This window comes from Lissotriton helveticus, chromosome 4_1 (assembly GCF_964261635.1).
Source record: "Lissotriton helveticus chromosome 4_1, aLisHel1.1, whole genome shotgun sequence".
NCBI lineage: Eukaryota > Metazoa > Chordata > Amphibia > Caudata > Salamandridae > Lissotriton > Lissotriton helveticus.
The window spans coordinates 1145579314-1145603742 of record NC_136063.1 but is presented as its reverse complement, the minus strand read 5'-3'; positions in this window follow the sequence as shown (position 1 = coordinate 1145603742).

The window sequence follows — 24429 nt, the reverse complement described above, 5'->3', positions numbered from 1 at the left end:
TGGACTGGGTAAGAGTGGTCTGCTTAATTCAGACTCTCCGTTCATCACCACCCCCTTTTCTGAATCGTTTTTGGCCACTATAGGTGTGGCAGGGTATACTCAGACATGAGTCCCTTGCTCACTGCTCCATCAGGATTCAAGCAAGCCGGGCTGACGACGGCTGAAATGCCAGAAACCGGTCCCCGGAAGCTTGTCTCCTTTCTGGTGAAGAATTGGCTTGGTAGTTTGGTCTGCCCTGTTCCCATGATGCACTGGGCCAGGGACAGACTAATTTGCATATAGCCAGGTTCTGAGCTGGGATGGGGCAGTGAGCTAAATAACGGTGATGGATCAAGCCCTGATCTTTGGACTGGGTAAGAGTGGTCTGCTTAATTCAGACACTCTGTTCATCACCACCCCCTTTTCTGAATCGTTTTTGGCCACTATAGGTGTGGCAGGGTATACTCAGACATGAGTCCCTTGCTCACTGCTCCATCAGGATTCAAGCAAGCCGGGCCGACGACGGCTGAAATGCCAGAAACCGGTCCCCGGAAGCTTGTCTCCTTTCTGGTGAAGAATTGGCTTGGTAGTTTGGTCTGCCCTGTTCCCATGATGCACTGGGCCAGGGACAGACTAATTTGCATATAGCCAGGTTCTGAGCTGGGATGGGGCAGTGAGCTAAATAACGGTGATGGATCAAGCCCTGATCTTTGGACTGGGTAAGAGTGGTCTGCTTAATTCAGACACTCTGTTCATCACCACCCCCTTTTCTGAATCGACACTACAACAGAGACACATGCATTAGTTACTTTCTTGTCCAGGCCAGAACTGAAGCACGCCCAGAGCCTTGGGCAAATTCTTCACACCCCTATGCTGGACTGGTGCATGCCGGCCGAGCCCACTCCACTTATGCTTACAGGGGGGATGACAAAGCTACATGTCCAAGGACATAGCTACTGCCTGAGGTGACAAGGTTGTGACCGCTGTCCACAGCACAATGTAATGTGGTAGGGCCCGGGGCCATCATGCATACATAATGACTACACAGACACACTTAGCTAGATAGTGGAACTCGCTATGGGCACGTGTGCCCGGCCCTTTTTATTACCATGGTCACATGTCCAGTGATGCCTGTGCTGGATGGGTGCGGGGTGAGTGTAAGCCAGCCCTCATGGAGTAGTTGGTGCTGGGAACAACTAGAACAGTGATCATCGGATCACACACAGAATCAATCATAAAGTGTGCATGACTTGTGGTGCACTGAGGCAGGGACACCAAATCGGAAATCACACACAAAAGATTCAATCATAAAGGGTCCATGACTTGAGCTGCACTGAGGTAGGGGCACCAGAGATAAGCGTGCGCATGTGAAGAAATTGTTAATGATTGTGTCCCTTCTGGATATTCCTGCTGCAGCTGCAGTGGGGTGTGATACACCTGCCTCATCTTCATCCTCATCGTCCCATGTCTTCCCCACTGCCTGAGGTGACATTGTTGCTTCCATTGTCCACAGCACGAAACTCAATCTTAAAGGGTCCATGAGTTGTAGTGCACTGAATTAGTGGCACCTGAAGAGCTGAGCCAACTTTGATAAGCTGGCTGTAAGACTCCTCCGACTCTGGCAGTTGTTGGTTGGAGGTGGTCCTGGCAGTGGTGGCGGGTGTGCAGCCAGCGATGATGGCGTGTCCTTGCAGGTCAGGATTTGATTTGATATGTGTAAGCCCTGCTGTCCACAGTGTAGGCCGGAGGCAGCGGTCAGCAAGGGCCCACAGCCATGTGGCGGTGACTTGAGCTGCACAGAGTTAGTGGCACCTGATGAGCTCAGCGTCTGCGCAGCCAGCGATGATTGCGTGTCCTTGCAGGCCAGGATTAGATTTGATATGTGTGAGCCCTACTGACTGCAGTGTAGGCCAGAGGCAGTGCTCCGCAAGGGCCCACAGCAACTTGATCTGAACAGAGTCAATGCACCTGATGAGCTCAGCGTGTGCGCAGCCAGTGATGATGCATCGTCCAGGCGGGCCGCACTAGATGCAATGTCTTTTACCTACTGGACTGCCCCATAAATAAACAAAGACCCGATTTGAATTGGGGGACCTGCTGAACATAGTTTAGGCCGAAGGCAGTAGTAGCACAACCATGACTCTGCAGTGCTGTGCCACTGGGTGCGCTGGGGGCCTGTGTCGCAGAAGCCAGCTATCGGCTGAGGAGGCTGGCGGTCATGGCATGGACTCATGGCAGGGTGAGGGGCACTGCCCTGGCAGATGCATTGGCCATCCCGGAAGTGAAACACGCCCAGAGCCCCAGCCTATTTATTCACACTCCTATGTTGGACTGGCGTCCGCCGGACCAGCCCACTCCGCTTACGCTTACAGGGGGGACGACAAAGCTACATGACCAAGGTTTCCCCAACTGCCTGAGATAACATGGTTGCATCCACTGTCCACACCACTACAAACACCAGCAGCATTTGTCTACATGGACATGTCTCTGCTCTGCATACTGAAGTCTGTCCAGCACATCACCACCACACTTGGCATTGTGTACATTCTTATTCATGGGTGACTTGCCTCCTTCACTCATATTTGATTCCCACCTCTCCCCACATTCTGCAATTGTGTGGCCGGGAGCTATACTGATTTTGGAAGGTCAGCTGTCTTTCTCTGTGCTGCCTCGGTAGTACTCCATGGTGGGCCCGGTGGGGCCTGGGGGTGGTGGCTGTGGGTATTTTGGCCCTCTTGGGACTCTGAGCTGCATGATCAGTAGCTCCATGACATTTGTTGGACTTCAGATGTGGTGCTGGGCTGGGCTCCCTTTCATACTGCAGGTTATCATCCGGCTTTACACCAGTAAAAGGCAGGTGTTAAATCCCTGCTGCTAATGCGCCTTATCACCTGTTTTTGGATCGTATCGCAGATCTGGCTGGTCGTTGAGAATGTCGCGAAGTGGTGTTTTAGAATGTTTTTGCACGGGAACGCCTACTCTGCATATCATTAGCGTTAGTCGTCGCTCTCATCCGTTGCGATGTTTTTTGCGGCAGCAATCGCTGAAAAACTGGCAATACCTGCAGTTTGCACCAACTTGAGAATAGGGCGATAAATCTAGCACCACTTTTGCGGCGCTAAAATTGGCGATAGGTCCTTGAGAATATGCTCCTGAGTGTACTGAGGTTGCTGCGCTCCACTCATCCCTCCTAGGGAAACAGTCATAAGCCACTGCTTCCTGTTTATATTTTTCTCCTTTTCTAGTCACTTTATGAGTGAGCACGCAAAGAAGAATGTGTTCCCTGGCTCACTGTGTAAGTAGTTATTTTGTTGTCATTGTTTGTTTGGATGGCTACCGGTGTTCAGAGGGATTTATTTGGTCGTTTGTTGCAGCGCGCAGGCAGGCTGACTGCCTCATGGGTATGATTTGTTTCATAAATCAACAAAAAAGAGAGGTAGGGAAGGAGAAACACTCTTAGTCCCCACTATGACTAGAAAAATAACAACAAAAGAGTGTTACTTGGTTAAGGAACACACAAGTAAATAGAGCACAAGAGAGAAACAGCACCAATTAGGTTTGTTCAGAAAGCCCTCACTCACCGACCTGGTCGGTGACATGCTTCATCATCGGGTCCCACTGGGTGTGACCGAATGTCACCCCAGTGTGCTTCAACGCCAGATTTACTGCGGAGCAGGTAATGTGAAGATGTGAAGGCTAAGTGATAGGTTACGTGAACAGAGTGACGTGGTGAATTTAAAAATGCCGTGCATGTATCAAAAATTCATTTAATAACTGATCACCAAGGGCATATTAAAAAATGTGTTGGAAAACAAGGCCAACTAAATTGAATGGTCTGTTTCCAATATCATTACGTGATGGTCATGGTCAACATGTTTCTGCCAATATAGGTGTAATTAACCTGGCATTCGTCAGGACCTATAGTGAATAAACCCCGGCGGTATGGACACGCTAAGGCCCACCCTACCAAGGGACGTGAAAGTAAAAATTCGTCTGTAAAAGTGCAATGAGGAGGGGGCTTCACCGAACCAAAAACCGGGATGCACACACCCCTCTAGTCTCGGGATTAGAGACTTCAAAAATAAAATGCACTTGAATGGTGAAAAAATGTTACCACATAGACCGCGGGAGGGGGGTGATGGCGTATTTGGCACATCGCCCACGACGCCAGGCAGCCGTTTGTGAACTTGTTCGACCCTCTAAACCGAGTCTCGACGAGTCTCGAGTCTCTTTTTGATACATGCAAGGCATTTTTAAATTCACCACGTCACTCTGTTCACGTAACCTATCACTTAGCCTTCACATCTTCACATTACCTGCTCCGCAGTAAATCTGGCGTTGAAGCACACTGGGGTGACATTCGGTCACACCCAGTGGGGCCCGATGATGAAGCATGTCACCGACCAGGTCGGTGAGTGAGGGCTTTCTGAACAAACCTAATTAGTGCTGTTTCTCTCTTGTGCTCTATTTACTTGTGTGTTCCTTAACCAAGTAACACTCTTTTGTTGTTATGATTTGTTTCATGTCAGCTCCTGGCTTTTGCACTGACAATTTTCCCCTGTTCTTTTATCTGTCATGTAAATGTTGGGACCTGGATTATCGACATGTCCCTCATCCTCCATCTGCAGTGCAGAGTTGGACAAAGGTAGTTATGTGTTCTTTGGGGAGTGGGATGGGGGGCAGATGTGGTGCGAGTGTGCGTGTTCGGTTCATGAACCGCTCGTCAGTAGCAACTGTTCTTCCAACCTATCCAGACAGGTCTATATATATATAAGGAGTGTTTGCAGCGGTATCCTTCCCTCACTGATCACTGCCACCGCAGGTAAGGTACGAAAGTAGCAACTGATTGAAGCCTTTAGGTTTTTAATTTTTCTCAGTAGAGCTTAATCGGGCTGCCATTGCTGTGAACTCTACATAGCCGCTTCCAAGGCCGGTTTTATTTTCTCCAGTCTCCACTCCATGTTGCATTTTGCAGCCTGTTTTGCTTCACGTACCCACTTTAGTTGACTGAGCTTTCGTGCTATGACACGGTCAGTGTTCACCACGTCAAGGCGCATTTTGTTTTCACTCTCAGCCGCCCTGCTGTCCAACAGGCTAAAAAACATTGTCAAGGTCAATAAAACGGAACTATTGGCTTTGCCATTGCTTGTGTGGCCAGTAGCTACTGGGTAACTGGTTCCATTGAGTACCATTGAGTTGGGTAACAATGTACATCTGTCATTCAATGCCATGAGACCCTTGGGTGATACGTGCGCTTTACAAATACAAATGTACAAATACACATATGTTGTGTTCCTCCTCAGTTGTTGCGGTTGCTGAAACAATTTTGACTGCAACCAGTGGTTTCCAAAATACAGGACCCTGCGTCTTCAGTTGGATATACACAAATACTTTTCTACTTGCAGAATCTACAAAACATTCATACGCATACCATACAGATATAATTCACTTTCTAAACTGACGGGTCTTGCAGCATGTTTATTCGGCAAAATCTACATATAGCTGCAGTACGTGAGCCAATCTGCACACAATTGCACGTAATACTTTGCCTTATGCTATTGTTTTTAACATAAGAACGTTTGGAGGTCACCCGGAATGAACAATTTCCCAGCTACCGATATATTTTGTTTATCAAAATATAAATGATACATGAAATTGTTTCTTTATTTCCATTATGGTATGCTCCTAAACTTTACAGTAAACCTGTTTTATGCTCCTGAAGCATTAAACTCATTCACACCATTATATATTCTGAAAGAACCAGCAATTGCTTCCATTAGAATGTGATAATGGCGCTTTCTGCTGTCAGATACACTGAAGCAAATCATATTTTCACTGGTATTACATTCTGTAGCCCCAAATGTTTTGTTTTTCATTTGCATTGTATATATATAAAAATGATGTTCTGCTTTAGTGTAAAATTGTGTTTGTAAGTCATTAATTAATTCTTTGGAGGCGCAGCACGGCACCTTCTGTTAATCTTTCTGCTATGCCTGGTCATAAATATAACAAAGAGCTTTAAATAGATTACTCAAGCAAATACATAAAGGTTTATGGAGGTAAAGGTTTATGTAAGTGTGGAACTAACCCTATAAATAAGGTATTACCGCTGATGTGAATGAAAGTGAGTTAACTTGTAATCCATTAAACAGCAGAAAAAGGTAACAGTTAAAAATCCAACATTTATGAATTTTTGAGGTTTGCTTGTCATTATATGATCTCGCCATAAATGTTGCAGATTAGGAAGACTAGTGCATAGGGCGTTGGGTCATTGGCTAAGTTCAGTACTGTTTTCCTCAGCACTAAGAGAAGGGGTGCTAGCACACTCATTATCAAACCCTTGGTTTGAAATGTATGCCTAATGAGCATTCTGAGTTTTATACATTTGAGTAGATTACATAAGAGGACCTAGAATTTCGTGTATTGTGAGCATCTGTGGACACACTTCTGCCTTGTAGCATACACTATTCATTGCACTGAGCTTATGCGAATTCTGATAGAATGAGACTGATCATTTTCAGCCACAGCCAAAAGCAAAACATAATTGGGGTGGGACTTTGAAGAATTGGAGGGTGGTTTGGAGTTTAGCTGAGTGGGATCCCTGCCATAAGTCAGCAGTAGTAGTGTCTGCCAAACTCACATCACCCTACCTGACATGAAGGTGGGCAGTTCCACCTATACAGCCTCAGCAGGCACCCCTGAAAGAAACAATTGACCTGGGAGCGTTTCCGCCAGCGGGCCACCAGGTTACAGGGACGGTCATCCTACCTTATTTAGGGTGTTTCACCTGTTGCTATAATTCAGTGCACGTGCCAGCATCTTCATCATCAATATGAGGGATATAAGTTCACAAAGATGAATAGAGTGATACATGTAGTCACGTTTAAAGGATATACCATCACAAATTACAAAAATAGATAAAAATGGGGAGCAAAACACTGAGCTGACATCCTGAAGATCGGGAACTTGTCTCAGTACTTTGAATAGCAGATTAAACAGCTTCAATATTACTTCAAACTGAGTTGTAGTTATCAGACTGACTCTTAGCCAAGAAGGCATTGACATTCCACAAGAATGGACTTGACATTCTTGCTGGGATAAAGAGGGTTGTCAAAATCACTGAAACGTTCTATGCCTTACTCCATCCTCTAGCGATTACTTGAATCCCTGTACATCTGGTCTTGCCCCACTGCAATATCTGTTGCAGGGGATGGCAGCCACCTATATTTGTAATGTTTTGGAGCCTTCTAAATCTGCCCGGTGTTGCTGATGGGTTTGTTAATGCCCATTGTGGCCAATGTGGTGGAAGCACCTTGTTGCTGCCTCTGGGAACTAAGGGTGATAATCCTGCCTCTTTCACCACCTCAAATCGGACACTTGCCAGTCCACACCAGTCATTCCCTGCCCCTTTGTACTCACGAGCCACTTTGTTTCAGTGCATTTGGAGCACACGAGAACATTTATTTCGGCTCATTTGAGGAAAGCGCCGTAGCGCTGAGCCCACGAGTCTCCAGGCATTCCAGGCACTCGGTCCCCCCCGCCGCCGCTTACCACCGCGGCCGCAGAGAGGGGGGACTTCAGAGCCCAGCATCCCCGGCATGACCACGCCCACCAACCACAGCAGACACGCCCGGAGGCGCACAAAAGGAACGCAGCTCCTCCCGCCACGCGGGACGCGCGCGGGAGCGCACCGGGCTAAGCCCGGGACAAGGGCGGGACAGTCTGCGACAGTCCGCGACTGGACGTGAATGGACAGGACCAGTTACTCTGCCCCAGGGTCAATAGGCTCTCAACTACTAGTAAGTTTTTGTATTTGATGAGCTCTGTTCTGCCCTGTGGGAATTAGTTGTTCTGTGAAAGAGGGTTATCACGTAAAAGTTCAGGATGCCGAAGAAAGCGGTTGCTGCTGCTGCTACATCTAACACTATTGATAACTATTTGGTGCAAACGGTGAAGAAGATTAATAATCAAAGGAGAGAATCTCTGGGTCTGAGCCAATCTCCCGATCTGGAACGCTTAAGACCATCTTCACCATCTCCCTTGGTAGCCACTTCACCTCAGGATATAGGCACGGATGCCCCACTTATTTCCTTCCATGAACCTGATAATAATGATTCTGAAATGAATTCTGTGGTAGTCCCCGATATACTCCTTGAAACTGATCCCGATAGTGACATTGATTCTGAGCATGGGGCCCAGACACGAGTTACTGAAGCTGAATTCTCCTCCCCAGATCAGGTGCCACGACCGGTACGACAATGTGTGAAAAAACTCCCAAAGCGAGGTGGCTTGCGGTCTGGGGTTAGGAGGAAAAGGGATGCCACTTCAGGTTCTTCTAAGACAATAACTACTGACCTTGACGAGGATAATATAAAGCACTCTATGGTCGAGGTCTTGTTCAACAAATTTGTAGAGGTGTTCGAAAGCAAGATTAAAGTTATAATTAAACCCCTGGTGGCAAAAATTGACAAACTGAATGCCGAGATCAAAAAACTGGAAGGCTTACAAACTAAGCTCGTGGGGGAGGTGGAAAATATAACAATTCTTGTTGAAAATAGAACAGCCCTTTCAGGGGAGAACACTTTGGACGTGGGAGCGATAGGGAGTGGTTCGTTAATAACTACCCCCCCTGCCCAAGCCCCGATGGACACTGTTAATCAGTTAGGTGTCAAGGATGATGCCCTGTTAACAGTTAATATTCCCCCTGTCCAAAACCAGGGAACAGACCCTCTTCAATTTATTGTTGAAGCTACGCCGGTGGTACTGGTGTTGGCTAACGTTCCACTTCTAGAATGTGGTCTTGCAGAGCCACCTGCATCCCTCTCGAGTAAGGCTCTACATTGGTTATCAGGGAACATGAAACTAGCCCCAGGAGGGAAACAACAACTGGCGAGCGTGATTAAGTCAGCGAAAAGGGTCCCGTGGATAGGGAACCGACCCAAAAAGTTTAGTGGTGACTGCGTGGCAGTGACTTTCTCAAACCCGGCAGTTTTGCCTAATGTCCTTGAAAACCTACTTCCGCCCCAACGAAGAAGTAGTAGTATTGTTCCACTTACGCTAAAAAAATTTTATGGGGAACAAAATAATGTTACATACCCTAAAACCCCTGGTCTAGACAGGGAAAATAACTTGAATAATAAGAACAATAGGTGGGGCACAAATCTAGGTTTTAATATTGCAACTTATAATAGTTTTGATCCCCTATCCGGCCTGGATTTGTGTGATTGACGGGAGGCCTGGGTAGGCCCGGGTGGTGAGGGAACTGGTGTTCTGACTTCCATGGCCCCGGCATCTCCACTTAGGATGGATAATGATATCCCCGTAATAGAGAACCCCGAATTGGGGGACAAAGTGAGGCTGTTAAGCTGGAACATCGCGGGGCTGCGATCCAAAAGAGAAGATTTAAATTGGCTCAATGTTATTAAACAATATGATATTGTCGCCCTACAGGAGACATGGGATGAGGGTAGTGATTTTTGGGTGGATGGTTTTACTTCTTTTTTTGTCCCTGCTTTGAGTTCGACGGCTGGTAGAAGTAGAGGGGGACTAGTGTTGCTGGTCTCGGTGAACGTCAGGGGTAAAATTGTAAAGCTTGACTGTGTCTCTCATAATTTTCTCATCGTGGAGGTAACCTTGTTTAACAATATTAAAATAATCCTAGTGAACTGTTATAATTCACAAGGGGCCTCTACAGATGAGCATTTACTATGGTTAAATGATTTTTTAACATCTTATAAAGAAAAGCAAACCACTTTTTGCCATCTAATTTTGATGGGAGATTTTAATGTACACCTTTGTTTAAATTGTGTCCTAACTGACTTTGATGGCCCGGATAGCACATCCCCTCAGCACTTTGAACATAGCCAGAAGGGGGTGGCGCTTGAAAATTTACTGCCTAGTAATAATTTGTTTGAACCTGAGTTTTTTGATAGCAACACTCGGGTTGCTACTTATACTGGTAGGGACTGTCAAACAATTATGATTACATCTTTCTAACATTAGGACTTTTAAAGTATGTATTTTTTTTTAATGCTATACAGATGCCTTTAAGTGATCATAACCCTGTGGTGATGGAGCTACTTGATGGGTTTTCGTTATTAAACATCTCTGTCCCGCCCCAGGCGGTTATGTCGGTTAAAATCAAAGACCAGGGGAGAAGGCTCAAATGGGGTAAGATCGTCCCCGCTGACTTTTTTCAAACCATAACAATTAAGGCCGCACAGGAATTAAACACCTGTGTCAATCCTCTCTCTAAGGGAGAGGTAGTAATAACTTCGTACGAGGCCATTTGTTCTAAAGTGTCACAGGAACTTACTCTGAAGGGTCGAGTAGCAAATAATAGACCGGCTATGGCCTGGTTTGACCAAAAATGCAGTAAAGCCCATAACATTTAAAAAAAGGCCCTTAATGTTTGTCCGAGAAACAAAGCTCTGGTATCACAGCTCAGAAAAGAGTATGCGAAGGCAATACAGGAGCGAAAAAGGGAGATAAAACACGAAGCCTGGGTGGAGCTCATGGATAAAGCTACCTTAAAAGACAGTGCCATGTTTTGGTCAATTATCAACACGCCATTGTTCTCTAAAGTCCAAAATTCAGACTTAGAATTAAACATCTCTGAAACAGATTGGCTTAGTCATTTTGAAAAAATATATGGTAGCCATCTGGAGCTGGAATCCCTGGCTGCTCCTGTTCCTATTGTGGCCCCAGTAAGGGTTGAGACAGCTGAAGTAATTAAGGCAATTGAGAGTACGGCTGGACATAAGGCACCAGGGCCGGATGGGGTTCCCTCCGACATGTATAAAGCCAATCCGATGTACTGGGCTGAAATCTTAACTAAAGTTTTTAATGCCTCTGCAACCGTAGGGTTCCCTACATCCTGGTCCAGATCAATCATAATCCCTGTATTAAAAAAAGGGCAGAGGGGAGACCCGAGATGTTATAGGCCCATCTCACTGTTAGATTCCTCAATTAAAATCCTAGGGAAGGTGGTCTTGACCAGAATAACATCTTGGGCCTCGGAGAATAACATATTGACAGATGTTCAATATGGTTTTAGAGCGGGAGGAGTACGGAGGACCAATGCCTCAATCTTGATTTGATTATAGCCAAATACACGAGGGCCAAAAGGGGCTCTATCTTCTTGGGTTTTATGGACCTGTCCACAGCCTTTGATCTAGTTAGTAGATCAAGGCTGTGGACCATGTTGCTTAAGATGGGCCTTGATTGTTCGCTGGTGTACTTTCTAGCAGAGCTGCACAGGGATTTGAATGCTTCTATTAGGATGACAACCGAGGGGAAATGTACAGCAAGTTTTAAGTCCAGTAGGGGGTTGCGCCAAGGCTGCATTCTAGCCCCAATGTTGTTCACGTTGTACGTGAACTCGTTGGAGACAGACCTGACAGCAGCTACGCAGGATATTCCGCGCATGGGGGGAACGCCAATTCCGGTGCTCCTCTACGCAGACGATGCGGTTTTACTGGCAAGAACCCAAATCGGTCTACAGAGACTGCTAGACTCTTTCGGCAATTTTATGAACAGTCTCGACTTGTTGATTAATACAGGGAAATTCCACATAATGTCATTGGGGAGTTCAAGAAACAATGTTAAAACTTTTTACTGTGGTTCCGAGGTCATTAGTAGAGTAAACGTATTCACATATCTCGGAGTCTTATTCGATGATAGGTGTAGCTGGAACCCACAGCTCACCACAAAATCTAACGCCGTGAGAAGTTCTTCGGCTGCAGTACTGGGGTTTGCCAAAAGACTAGGGGGGAAACCAACTGAAGCAATCCTGGCAATCTACAAAGCCAAGACAGTTTCTATTGCAAGGTACGGAGCAGCAATTTGGGGATTCATTAATCCTGACCGCATACAAATTGAGGAGAATAAGTTTCAGCGGTCTCTCCTTGGTCTCCCATCGTCCACAGCTACCTATTCTATTAATCTGGAGCTGGGTATGGGTTACATTACTGATATAATTCAAATAGCACCTATCCTGCTCTGGATTAAGATCTGGCTGAATCCGCAACTCGCCCTAAACCGAACAATCATAATGGACTGTCTTAACTTAGACCATGTCAGGGAAATTCAGTGGCTGTCCCATATCAAGAACTGGGCTGAGAAGATTGGCCGCCCAGAGATCTTCTCTAGACCAGATTCTTTGTGCAAAGCCGATTTAGTGTGGACCAAGACAAACTTTATCAGGCTTTGTGAAGCAGAGCGAGAGGCGGTTGAGCTAAGTAAACCTTCAGTAAGGGCCCATGTATTGGTTACCACGTCCTTGAGGCTGGCTCCCTATTCATCGGTTTTGACTAACTGTTTCCACAGATGGTTACTCACGAAATTCCGATTTAATCAAATGTATATGATATTATGGGATGTGATTGGATGGGGTAGGCCAGAGGTCAATCCCCCCTGTAAATGTGATGATCTTTCTCCCCAGGCCACTGTACATTTTCTGCTTTTCTGCAGGTTGCTTTCTGTGCCTCGGAAACGGTTCATTACCCCATTATTGAAAAAGTTGAATTTTAAACAACATAAACCTGCCCTACTATTTCTTCAAATGATGGAAACCGCGGAAACTATGTACTGTGTCGCCAGTTTTCTGGCAGCTTCTGTAAGAATAACGAGGTCTGATCGAGTATATAATGCTGTAGCTACTCCTTCTTAAATAAGCTCTTGTACCTGGGAAATATGGCCTTGTAGAACAAATGCAATAGGTTCACTACCTTGGGCTTTTTATGGAAATGAAATGTATTTGAATACAACTGTGTAATTTTAATTCTTTTTAATGTTTTTAATTGTTTGCATTTTTGTATAGCATACTTTTATGATTTTAATTAATCGAATAAAGTGGATTTGACTGACCCTGCCCCAGACAGTTTGGAATAATTTGGACCTTTCTCAAGTTTGTTCTGCCTTTTGTGGAATTAAGTTACTTGCATTTGAAATAATTGTTGTGTGCAATGCTAAAGTTTACTTGAATAATAGGAGATAATTTGGTACAGGATCTTCTCTGCCTCCCATGAAAGTTAGCCATTTAAACAGAAACTCAAGTTAGAAAATGGGAAGTCTAAATTAAATGCAAAAGAAATTTCTCTGTCGGCACCTACATTGGAGGTATCATGAATTTTCCAGAGGACGGAGCACTGAAAATCGAGCAGTTCCACACACGAACGTCAACCCCTGCCCTTTTGCTGGATCTCTTCTTTCTCCTATGTGAGTTAGCTCTTACTGCAGGAAAATGTGATCTCTTGTGAGAAAAAGCGAGGTCCTGCATCAGCTATCGCTCATTGTGTCCATATTAAGAAGACTATAAAAACAGCACATCCCTTTGTCATGTAGCTCCTGAATATCCTTATATAGTGTTAAGTTAGCATAGGTACATTTGAGGTTTAAACGCCATTTTCCATTCTTGCAACTTCTGCACACGACACTTAATTGTTGACTTAGCTTTCAACCTAGTAGTTTGCCGTGGTTTATGTGAGAATAATATGTTATTGCTCTGATATCAGCTTTGCTTAATAAACTATGTCTGCACGAAGAGTGCTGAAGTTTCAGGAACAACACGATATGGAATTGTTATGAGGTCTGATCTCCACGCCTTCATAGTCATAACACAAGTGCAGCCTTTGCCAACTCGGGCTTCAGGCGGGATTGATATTGCTTTGCATGAGGCACATAACACACACTTGATGCGGTGCACATGCAGAGAGAGCTGGTGTATGCTGATGTGATTCCGTCATACTAGGACACTAAGGTATGGGCCCGCCCTAATTCAACCCAAAGAGACCTTCTTAGCTAATAATATAATATATGTGTTAGGGAAGGTGAGATATAAGTGTTGTCATTACAGCATGTTAACATGCTGTCACCATTCGCTTTTTATGTATTAGTAACTATGCTGGTAATTTTGCTACTGATAATAAGTATACTTGTATTATCTAAGATACTGCGCCTGAGAAGACGGCATTAGTAAATAAACATTTCAAATGCACATGTGTCTTCTTTACTCCATGTTCTGGTTTGTCATGATAATATAACGAAAGAGTGTTCATGAGTTCCACGTATCCTGAGGTACTGTAAGTTCATGTTCTGGTTTGTCTAAACATTGGGAGGTTGATAAGACCAATGAGACACTGTAGCTAGCTCGGTAAGGGGTAAGTTGGGTACTAAGGTGAGTTTTGGGTCACCCTAATTCGCCGAGGTTCCAATCCTCTGTGCACAGTTCTGTGTGAGAACAGAAACCCTGCGACACCTTATTGCCTTGCTTACCAAAATGACAAAGACTCAACAACATCTCCCATTTCTTCAACCGTCACAGTTCAGATGCTGAACACTTCCAGCAACCTGCTCCAGCTCCACAAGCACTGGAGAACAAAAGAGGGTACAGTCTAAAGAAAATGAAGGTTTAAAGATGTAGGGTCTGATCTATTGTTTGGTTGGTGGCCCGCCATTTATCAGGGCGGCAGAAAACATTACATCCATCACCTGGGCAGACTACAAACCACCACATTTAGAGATCACAGCCATCCCAACCGAGATACCAGTTATCGCTTTGCCTTCAGACTACAACTGTTTCTCTGAAGACACTACGCAGTTGGTGGCCAGCCAGCATCTCTAACACTACTGTTCACCAAACACTCTCTCAAAGCAGTAGTTTGCTTCTAAAACACATACAAATAATGACCTTCACACCAGTGGTGTCACTAGGTGGGTGCGGGGGGTGCGGCCCACACCGGGTGACACCAGCACATGGGGTGACACCAATCTGGTATGCTGTGTTGGCTGCTGGCCAAACTTTGCAGCCTCGCGCCTCTTCCATTAAATGGGCCCTGCAGTCCTTTCAGAAGACTTCCTCACTCGCGCTCCGGTGGAGTTTTATGACCAGAACCTTTATTTACTTAAGGGTGTATAATCTCGCCCAGTGTCTGCTAAATTTGATTGGTAGTGATTTATAATAGTAGCGGTTTAAGCTTAGTCATGATAAGCCTCCTGCCAGTACCCGGACATTCGCACACAGTCTAGTGTCCTCTTTGCGCAATACACAGTACTTTTCAGGGGCCCTGCGCCAAGCAGCATAGTTGAAGTCGCAGTCGCACTATAGTCAGTGGTGACAGAGTAGCGATAGTGTCACTTATAGTCGTTGAAATGTCACTCAATTACCCTGAAATTATGAATATGTCACACATAAGCAATCTAAAACCTTGGCCAAGCAAGGAGCTGAGAAAGCGTGTTCTGTTCAAATAAAAAAACATACGCAACACGCCTTTGCTCAGCTGTGACAGACTTAGTGTAAGACTCAACGAGGCATCAGTAAACCACCACGGATTGGAGAGACACGCTAAACTCAAGTAGCTAGATAATGCCCTTGGACTGCAGAGAATATGAAGGCAGAACTCAAACATTCTGTAAAGGTAAAAGGTGCATAGTTCTTTCTTGTATATTCCTCAGTATGTCAGAATGTAGGGCAGGTTTTGTGACACGAATCTTATGTAATGCTGAGAATATATTTGTATTCAGTTTTATTTTGTTTGCACATGTTCCCTACTAATTATCGTAATAAATATTATTAATTTGCTGTATATTAGCATGGGGTGAAATAAACATACATAAAATGTAACCTGTGTTTTTACTGACTTCTTGGACCCTGTAGGGGAAATGTGCAGTTTCCCGCTGAGAATCAGATAGGACTGCTGTTGTCTCTTCACAGACAAACACTGTGTCACCCACACAGGAGGAGGCAACGAGGCATCATTGGGCATCAATGGGTTTCCTCTGCCCCACAAACCAGCAGAGAATCCCTCAGGGTCTTGGGAACTTGAGGATATTACGGGGTCATCCAACGAATTCTTTGGCACCAAGAAAAGTGACCCCATAAGGGTTTCCCACAATGACAGTTAACTTAGATAATGTAATTTCCCAGTAACACAAACCCTCTCTAGCATTGGGGGGGGGGAGAAATGCCTAAACAAGAACTCGTAAACAAAGATGGCCTGGAAGCGCGACTTTATTTATTTGGGACTGTGGAGGGGAACTCGGATGCAAGGAGGTGAAAGCAGGAGAGCGGAGGAGGACAACACAAAAGAGCAGGATGACCACCGGGAAGCCGTGCCGGACGAGGCGGCCTTTGTTCTGTCACAGAGGAGGTCCACAGGGTAAGTCATGAGGGGGTGACACCATGATTTACTCGCACTGGGTGACACCAACCCTAGTGACGCCACTGCTTCACACCCAGGGAGATTTCTGGCAGGGTGTGAGAGTCATGATTTCTTTTCTGTCTGTGACTGCCAGATTTTTCCTGGTGGTGACGATCAGAAAAATGTACATCACACTATCCACTCGAATTAGGGGTGAGTGGGGGCCTGATGCCCTTACTCCAATGGCCACTACTCTTTCGGCCGTCTGAGTAAACTTTCCAATGACAACGCCAATTAGAGCACTGCTGTTGAAAGGTTGAAGGTCTGCCCAACACATACTAGAGCAGGTGGATCAAGGGTTTGGCGCACAGAGTTCGCCCTCACGTTTGTGATGGAGTAACTAGTCTCTCAAACTCTAATTTAGATTTTAAGCTACTATTTCCGGTCAGTTCATTGTGAAGCACAATAGGAGTGTGTGCAATCCTGACCAGTAACAGACACTGTAGGATTCTGAGTACAGAGAATGTAAACATTTGTAATAATACACCACTGGAGACTCAGTAACATGTCGAGTTCAATACAATAACAGAGTATGTATGATTTATATTTTGTATTTGTATTTAATGAGTTTTATATAGCGCTGGCTAGACCCGTAGGTATCAGAGGGCTTTACATTCGGTTCGACAATGTTACAGAAAATGATAACAATTACACATTCATTAAAATTAAGCAACACATTGAAAGAGGAAAGAAAGGAGAGAGAAGAAAGGAGTAGAGGAGAAGGGGGAGGTGTGAAGGGGGAGGATGAGGAAAGAGACGGCAGGAGAGCCGAATGGAAGTCTGCCCAAAGACTGACTGGGTAGGTGACATCCGAGGAGGGAATCTACAGCCCGTCTCCCATTTAGCTAAACAACGTAGCTCCATCGGGCATCAGTCAAATAGCTAGGTCTCGACTGACAAGGGAAAGTTCACATAAGAAAGTCCGGTGGATAAACAGGGTGGGAACTAAGGCAAGGACGGGTGAGGGCAGGGCTCAATAGCTGGAAAGATGAGAAAAGGAGAGCAGTAGGGGGTAGGGTGAAAGGGGAGGAGGGAGATAAGGTCAGGAGAGACCCCAGGAGAGTTTGCCCAAGGACCGACTGGGTAGGTGATGGCCAAGGAGGGAATCCATAGCCCATATCCCCTTTAGCTCCCGAGGTAGCTCCACCAGGCATCAGTCAAAATGGCTGAGTCTCAGCTGTCGATGGAGAGTTCAGAAAGTCAATGACTGAGGCGACCATCTTAGGGTTAGGCAGGGGCGATGAGTCCTAGATGTAAGAACTCTGACTCTGAGGATCCCCATAATCTTCTATAATCCGGAAGAAAGGGGGTGTAGACTAAGCAGAGGACCGGCATGATGAACATGACCAGGGATGATCACCACCTAAATAGCCACCTTGAAGAAAGCCACTCTCTCAGCTTAGTTATTCATAGAGCAGCTGCCGGATGACGTTTTTGAGGCTGCTTCTTGTTCTTCTAGGGTTGCTGAAATCTTAATGAGGGCTCCCCTTGTACCAGGTAAGTCCGTTCGCTTTTACTTTTATCTCTCAGGAAGGGTCTGGATATTGGCTGGACAGGTTCTGCCCCTCTGCGTTATAGTCGGCTGGGAAACACTACATGGGTTAAGGTCACTGACGCCTTACATCGCCTTCCCTTGTTTACCCTTGCTGATGTGGTGAACCACTACTATTTTACCCTAATTGAGGGGTTCGAACCACCTTTCTTTCACTGCTTGGCCCAGATCCTTTAATTGCTCCTTCCCTCCATCATACCGTCTGCTTCGCATCGCTGCCTCTGGAACTCGTTGGTTCGTGGAAGCCATGCCTTTGTCCCGACTGCCCCCATTTGAAAGTCAGGCAGACCGCGAGGGGGCTTCAGAATATAACTAATGTCTACAGGGGGCCCTCAATCCTGCAATCCCCTGGCCTCCCAGGAGCCAAGCTCCCTGAGGTGTCTCGGCTCACCCGTTAACGCTGGCGGCATCGAGGCTCCTCTCCGTTGTGCAATGCTCCCCAAGGCTTCACCTGCTCAGTGCTCCGTTCATCGTTTGTAGGCTATCCCTTCCCCGCGGACTCATCGGCTCATTGTCCCCTAATAGGTGACTTTCTGCTGTTGCTATGAGTCTTTTCCGACACATTGGATAGGATGGAGTTTGGGGAAACACAGAGATCTACCATTGGCATCGGGCACGAGTGCTTAGCTCTCCGGGCACCATCTTAGCACATTCCCATGGAGGGAGGTCATGGCAGAATATCTTGCGATGCTCGATCAGCGAAAGGCGAACTTAGTCTTGAGGCAAGCTGCCTGAATTCCGGTTTCGGAATCTTTGTACCGGTGGGAAAACACTGTGTGGTGGGAACGCCGTTCAGGAGGCAGGAATGAGGGTTCGCAAAGGAGCGTCTGCTCCGAGCGGCCATGATGGGTGCAGGATCCTGTGGGACAGAGATGATGTAACAAATTAATACAACTCAGTGCAAAATGTAAAAAATGCATGGAATCACAGGTGTAGAAGCACTGTACCAACTGGCACCAGGTAGCACCTTTACAGGGGAATTATTTACAAGGCAGGGCCAATCAAGTTGCTGCAGAACCATCATAGAGCACAGGGGATAAATGCAGGACCATCAAAAAATGTGTAACAGCCTGTACTTACTGGCAAGATCCTGAGCGTAGCAATGTCCCTTTAGCATGAAACAAGGTAGGCATACACCTGTGAACATCGGAGCATCCCCAATAACAAGGGTGCTTTATTCAGAAAACATCCTCGAGCCTAAGCCCCCCTTATCAGGTATAAGCACATTATGCATAAACCAGCAATGTAGCCTTAGGGGTAAAACATTAGGCATTAAAAACATTAGCATAGGGCATCCACATGTGAGCACAGAGGCATCACCATTATGAAAACATAAGGCATACCCAACTTGGCTCAGGCAAATACCTAGACATAACTCTTAGGCATAGAAACACCTTAGCATGTGGCATCAGGTTAGCATGAAACCATTAGGTATGAAAGCATTTAGGCCTAAACATAAAACCAGCAATGTAGGCATTAGGGAAAAAGCATTATCATGAATCCATGCATTAGGCATACATTAGCAGAACTGTACTCCTCATCACATTAGCCTAAGTCAGAGTAGGCATATGAATGTTATGCAAAACACGAACAAGGTAAGCCTTAGGGGAAAAAAAACATCAGGCATCAACCATAGGCCTAAGTCATAATCCTCTCATTAGGCATGAATCTGAGGCATGAATGCAATATCCCTAGTGTAACAACATGTTATGCATACAACCGCACCTTAGTGGCATCAACGACATTAGCATCAATCATATGAGGCAATAGGCCTCACAAGCATAACCACAGTACGCCCCAATCGGGGTTACAACACACTGAAACGGACCGCAAGCCAGCTGGCCTCCCTTAGGGGCTCAAATGCCCTATGTCCCATAAAGTCAGGGCTGGCTGCAAAGGCAGAGAAAACAAAGGTGCGCAAAGCGGTAGGGCCGAAGGGTCCCTCACTCCTCTGGAAAGTAAGATGCTCCCAAGACGTGGCAGCTGCCTGCGCACTCACAGGGCAGCTGGGAATCAGGCCCGAAAAAAGCAGTTTGGGCTGGACTGTTCCCATGATGCACAGGGTTAGACTGATTTGCATATGGCCTTGTCTGAACTGGGGTGGCTGAGTGAGCTAAAGAATGGTGATGGATTAAACCCAGATCAGTTGACTGGGGGTGAGTGTTTGATTTGCTCAAACGCTCTGTCCATCATCCCCTTTTGTACCGAAAAAAGCACTGGCACTACTGTGCAACTGGGAGCCCAACTCTGGGACTCCTGAAATCAAGAGTGCCCCACAACGCTGCAGCTGCCCGCTGTAAGACGGGGCAGCTGTAGAATCAGCATGGGCACCACGGTGCGCTACGGGCATTCACAGGGGGGGCAGGCACCGATAATGTGCCCCGTTGCCCTCTCTACCCAGACCATCTCAAAAGGCCATACTGACCGGCTGTCCTGCGGAGTCTCTGTTCCTTGGTTCCCCACGGGGCAGCAATGGATCCCGTGAGGTTCCGATTGAGCCCCTCCTCCTCAGGGCTCCTCGACCTGGTACGCCGTCTTCTTCACCAACCAGCAACCCAGTTACACGCACGGGGCTCTCCTCATCTCCCGGGGAGCCCCGCTAGAAACGGCACCTCTTCTGGCTTCACACGGGCCAGGGGGGACAACTCCGCTCTTCACTCCGGGTTGCAGGGGTGCGGAATAGGCTTCCGTCTGCTCCTTCTGTCATGAGGTGGTGCCCTAGAGCTTACAGAGGAGGTGTTGCGGCCCTGGGGAACCTACATGCACTAGCAAACTGGCTGAAGGAATGCAGTCCCACTAGGGAAGAGTTCTTAAAGGTGCAGAAGGAATGCCCTAATCTTGTGGGCCTACAGTAGCAGGCTGAGGCCCAGGCAGCTGGCTACACCTGTGGGTATCACCTAATTTACTGGGAGAATGGTCTCCTGTATAGTCATCCTAAGGTTCCTGAGCATGGTGCAACCACATTGTTGGAGGTCCCCAAGTGGTATAGGGCCTTCCTAATGGAGTTGGCTCATGATGTGCTCCTGGCAGGTCATCTGGGACAGAACCCGGACTTTGACAAGCTGGTCATGCACTTTTACTGGCCTCAAATGAGGAGGGCATCAGATGTGTTCTGCGGTTCCTGTCCTACTAGCCAGGCCAGTGGCAAGTCGGGAGGGAAGCACAAAGCTCCCATCAATCTGTTCCTGTCATTGGTACCTCCTTTGAAATGGTGGACATCCATATAATTGGGCCTCTGAACCTCAAGACAGCCAACAGATTTATCCTTGTCATGGTGGACCATACCCCCGAGGCTAACCTCGTGAGATCAGCAACTGCACGCGCAGTGGCCCGAGCACTGAAGGGAATCATTATTCATGTGAGCTTCCACAAGAATGTAGTATCAGACCATGATACAAACTTCATGTTGGGGTACATGAAAGCAATGTGGAAGGAATGTGCGGTAACCTACAAGTTCTCCACTCCTTACCACCCTCAAATGAATGGGCTTGTTGAGAGTTTCAACAGGACCCTAAAGGGCATGATAATGGGCATGTTGAATCCCATGAGGTGGAAATGGGACATCCTCCTGCTTTTCCTTTTATGTGCCTTAATGTAGGTACCGCAGAGGGGGTTGGCTTCAGACCTTTGAACTTTTATACAGGCACTGTGTGAGAGGACCTCTCAGTCTGGTGAAGGAGGGCTAGGGGCAAGCTCACAGAAAGGATCCCCAGGATGTGTCAGCTACATGCTGATGCTCCATAACCAAATAACACAATAACAAATTGTCCCCGTAGGAATTATTTATATAGTTTTCTTCAATACTTATTTGTCACCACAGTGATCCTAGATTCATACAACAGCAAGGAGGATACAGTGTTATACTGTTACTTTATTTAGTTTTTATAAAAAATTGCATGGCAACATAAATACTACACAATATACAGACTCCATTTTCATTGTAGTGTTTGACACCTAATATTCTTTACATGGAGAATTGCACTACCATGTGGAGAGGATTAAATTTCAGCATGTTCTATTTATTGTGACCTACTACAAACAATTATATAAATGATATGGTGTCATGCGTCGACGTTTCGATCCCTCGTCGGTTAAGGCAAATCCATAGGACCATCATCAGGACCTGTTGCACATATACATCTAGAAATAGATATAAAAATTCAACTAATCATCCTTGCCAATAAGGTATCGTCTAATCACCCAAAAGAGAAAAAAAAAGGGAAAGCAAAACATGCAACCCAAGTGCAAAAAGGTACACACATATGCCACCACTTGTCACAGTGTAGAACCACCTTACAACATCCAAATCTAAGACCTATATACAATAAAAGTCTTACCAACAACCTCCAGCCGGAGATGATGAAGACCAAAATAGACAATGCTGTCCAATCAATCTAAAATCAAAATACCATACAATCCATCAAAATATGCACGTGTTTAAAGTCAGTCAATGTGTGAAGAATAACAACCCAGGGCTGTACTTACATACAGTTGCTTCTGTTTGCATCCACAATTAGACGTCTTAAATCTGATTGTTTAGCAAAATCCACAGTGACTTAATCACCTATAACAAAACAATACTTTAAAAACCATTCGAAAATGGACTCAGGTTTTTCAACACCAACTCAATGCTTCTATTGTGCTAAGAAACCTCGTTTCAACTTATTGATAAGGCAAGCGTGTAGCGTTCGAGATCCTCTCTCTACACAATCGGGGTGAGAATGCCGGTCCCGGCTATCCGTCTAAATAACCCCTGAACTCTGCGACGTGATGACGTCGAGTTTTCAGCCTTGATTGTTATGGCAAAATTAAATACGTGGAACTTATTGCAATTTGTATAAATTGCCCAATTCATATGAAAAAGGGTATTGTAACGCGCCTTTGCGTGACAAAGCTATTTTACTAATGAAGACAGTCGATCAAGACGGGCTTGTAAAGTCTAGGAGCAGTAAATGTTTCAAATCAAAAGACGCTGTATCCGTAAATGCAAAAAAGTTCAAGATTCCTTTATTGATCCAATTGAAATGCCAGCCAACGCGTTTCGTTCCGTCAAGCGGAACTTCTTCAGGGCGCAATGAGTGTAGTCAGGCGTCTTGATCTTCCGAACCACAAAATCACGATTCGGACACGGGTTGGTACCCTCAATATATGTAATTTGTATGCGGGCTTGATCCAGATTCAGAGATGTTTGCTCTCTTATAGATATATCGGAAAATCTCTTTCCAATTATTTCGCCAAATATGTTTATAATACAAAGTACACCTTATGATTTTGAAGGTAGCGTTTGCGGGAAAATATCCGGCGTGTGGATTTCTGAGACGCCAATTGTGGGTCCCACACTTTGACCCTGACAGGTTACTGCCTAAAACAAATGGAAATTGTACATCTTACTGAGAATATAGAAGATATCTTTTAAGGGTAGTACCCTTATGAAAAACATCTAATACTATCAAGAATGAAGATGGAGAGATAGGAATAATTTCTGAGGAATATACCCTTCAAAATCATAAGGTGTACTTTGTATTATAAACATATTTGGCGAAAGGTCGGAAGATCAAGACGCCTGACTACACTCATTGCGCCCTGAAGAAGTTCCGCTTGACGGAACGAAACGCGTTGGCTGGCATTTCAATTGGATCAATAAAGGAATCTTGAACTTTTTTGCATTTACGGATACAGCGTCTTTTGATTTGAAACATTTACTGCTCCTAGACTTTACTAACCATACATGGTGGAGAGTTAAAATTTGTTGGCGGTGCTTTTCAAAGTTTGTCAAAAGATTGGTTTTCCCAAGGATTTGGGATATACTCTCAGGGCAGGGAGTATTTGAAATTTGCACGCTATTTGAAAGATTGAATGTATAGGAATATTGGTGACTTTTGAGTTGGTGCTGTGTAGTTGTGAAAGTGGTCCACTGCCCATACCCCCTGTTTTTGTAGAAAAAACAAGACGGGCTTGTATCGAAGAAAAACACGGCGGCCATCTTAGAACGGGTTTGAAAGTATCTCTCAGTATTGGCTTACTACCCTAAAAGGTGACAAGATTAGTTTCCTGGGACTTATTACAGTTTGTATTGCTTGCCACATTCATATAGAGATCGTATTCTGATGCGCTATTACACGACCAACCAAATATTCCAAGGAACACATTCGATCCAGACAGACTTACATCGAACTAAACAACGGCGGCCATATTAGAACATGTTTTACAAGTTTACCGGGTCTTGGGTTGCTATTCTAATGAATGACAAATGAGGAACCAAGACCTTGTTACTCAATCTGAAACAAATATTAAGCTGCTCACCTAACCAAAACTCAATAAAACAGGGTTAAAAGTACACCAGTACTGTGACTAGTCTGAGTCCGAAGTGCCCGTGTATTACCAATGGCACATTTTTATAAATCCAATCAGAATACAAATAGATCTTCATAACAAAGAAACAGCATGCCATTCAATTACAGAGTTTAACCCCCTTTCCACAGTGTTGCATGCCCAAATCCATTTGTTCTCCCTTAGGGTGAGAAGTCGATCCACATTATGGTGTCTTTTTCTACATTTAATTACATCTATAACAAACCAACACATTTCATTAGGTGCATGCGCTTTTTGATGATAATGTTCAACAAGAGGGGCCGAGGTTACATTACACCGAATACGTGAGTGGTGTTGCAAAACACGTTTTTTTATCTCTTGCATAGT